Genomic DNA, 2,500 nt, shown 5'->3' on the forward strand with positions numbered 1-2,500 from the left:
CTAAACCCACCAGGGCCCAGCGTGTGCCGATGGTGCTCGAGGCAACCGCCCGCACCAGGGCCCAGCGTGTGCCGATGGTGCCCGAGGCAAGCGCCCGCACCAGGGCCGATAGTGTGCCGATGGTGGTCGAGGCAACCGCCCGCACCAGGGCCGATAGTGTGCCGATGGTGCTCGAGGCAACCTGTCGCACCAGGGCCCAGCGTGTGCCGATGGTGATCGAGGCAACCTGCCGCACCAGGGCCCAGCGTGTGCCGATGGTGGTCGAGGCAAGCGCCCGCACCAGCGCCCAGCGTGTGCCGATGGTGCTCGAGGCAACCGACCGCACCAGGGCCCAGCGTGTGCCGATGGTGCTCGAGGCAACCTGCCGCACCAGGGCCCAGCGTGTGCCGATGGTGCTCGAGGCAACCTGCCGCACCAGGGCCCAGCGTGTGCCGATGGTGGTCGAGGCAAGCGCCCGCACCAGGGCCCAGCGTGTGCCGATGGTGGTCGAGGCAACCGCCCGCACCAGGGCCCAGCGTGTGCCGATGGTGCTCGAGGCAACCTGCCGCACCAGGGCCGAGCGTGTGCCGATGGTGGTCGAGGCAAGCGCCCGCACCAGGGCCCAGCGTGTGCCGATGGTGGTCGAGGCAACCTGCCGCACCAGGGCCGAGCGTGTGCCGATGGTGGTCGAGGCAAGCGCCCGCACCAGGGCCCAGCGTGTGCCGATGGTGGTCGAGGCAACCTGCCGCACCAGGGCCCAGCGTGTGCCGATGGTGCTCGAGGCAACCGACCGCACCAGGGCCGAGCGTGTGCCGATGGTGCTCGAGGCAAGCGCCCGCACCAGGGCCCAGCGTGTGCCGATGGTGCTCGAGGCAACCGACCACACCAGGGCCGAGCGTGTGCCGATGGTGGTCGAGGCAAGCGCCCTCACCAGGGCCCAGCGTGTGCCGATGGTGGTCGAGGCAACCTGCCGCACCAGGGCCCAGCGTGTGCCGATGGTGCTCGAGGCAACCGACCGCACCAGGGCCGAGCGTGTGCCGATGGTGCTCGAGGCAAGCGCCCGCACCAGGGCCCAGCGTGTGCCGATGGTGGTCGAGGCAACCTGCCGCACCAGGGCCCAGCGTGTGCCGATGGTGCTCGAGGCAACCTGCCGCACCAGGGCCCAGCGTGTGCCGATGGTGGTCGAGGCAAGCGCCCGCACCAGGGCCCAGCGTGTGCCGATGGTGGTCGAGGCAACCGCCCGCACCAGGGCCCAGCGTGTGCCGATGGTGGTCGAGGCAACCTGCCGCACCAGGGCCCAGCGTGTGCCGATGGTGCTCGAGGCAACCGACCGCACCAGGGCGGAGCGTGTGCCGATGGTGGTCGAGGCAAGCGCCCGCACCAGGGCCCAGCGTGTGCCGATGGTGGTCGAGGCTGCCGATGGTGGTCGAGGCAAGCTGCCGCACCAGGGCCCAGCGTGTGCCGATGGTGGTCGAGGCAACCGCCCGCACCAGGGCCCAGCGTGTGCCGATGGTGATCGAGGCAACCTGCCGCACCAGGGCCCAGCGTGTGCCGATGGTGGTCGAGGCAAGCGCCCGCACCAGGGCCCAGCGTGTGCCGATGGTGGTCGAGGCAACCGACCGCACCAGGGCCCAGCGTGTGCCGATGGTGCTCGAGGCAACCTGCCGCACCAGGGCCCAGCGTGTGCCGATGGTGGTCGAGGCAACCTGCCGCACCAGGGCCCAGCGTGTGCCGATGGTGGTCGAGGCAACCTGCCGCACCAGGGCCCAGCGTGTGCCGATGGTGCTCGAGGCAACCGACCGCACCAGGGCCGAGCGTGTGCCGATGGTGGTCGAGGCAAGCGCCCGCACCAGGGCCCAGCGTGTGCCGATGGTGGTCGAGGCAACCGCCCGCACCAGGGCCCAGCGTGTGCCGATGGTGGTCGAGGCAACCGCCCGCACCAGGGCCCAGCGTGTGCCGATGGTGCTCGAGGCAACCGACCGCACCAGGGCCCAGCGTGTGCCGATGGTGGTCGAGGCAAGCGCCCGCACCAGGGCCCAGCGTGTGCCGATGGTGCTCGAGGCAACCGACCGCACCAGGGCCGAGCGTGTGCCGATGGTGCTCGAGGCAAGCTGCCGCACCAGGGCCCAGCGTGTGCCGATGGTGGTCGAGGCAACCGCCCGCACCAGGGCCCAGCGTGTGCCGATGGTGATCGAGGCAACCGACCGCACCAGGGCCCAGCGTGTGCCGATGGTGCTCGAGGCAACCTGCCGCACCAGGGCCCAGCGTGTGCCGATGGTGCTCGAGGCAACCTGCCGCACCAGGGCCCAGCGTGTGCCGATGGTGGTCGAGGCAACCGCCCGCACCAGGGCCCAGCGTGTGCCGATGGTGCTCGAGGCAACCGACCGCACCAGGGCCCAGCGTGTGCCGATGGTGGTCGAGGCAACCTGCCGCACCAGGGCCCAGCGTGTGCCGATGGTGGTCGAGGCAAGCGCCCGCACCAAGGCCCAGCGTGTGCCGATGGTGGTCGAGGCAAGCGCCC

Source organism: Durio zibethinus, unplaced genomic scaffold (assembly GCF_047325235.1).
Source record: "Durio zibethinus cultivar Kanyao isolate XHJ-2024 unplaced genomic scaffold, ASM4732523v1 HiC_scaffold_404, whole genome shotgun sequence".
In the NCBI taxonomy this organism is placed as follows: domain Eukaryota; kingdom Viridiplantae; phylum Streptophyta; class Magnoliopsida; order Malvales; family Malvaceae; genus Durio; species Durio zibethinus.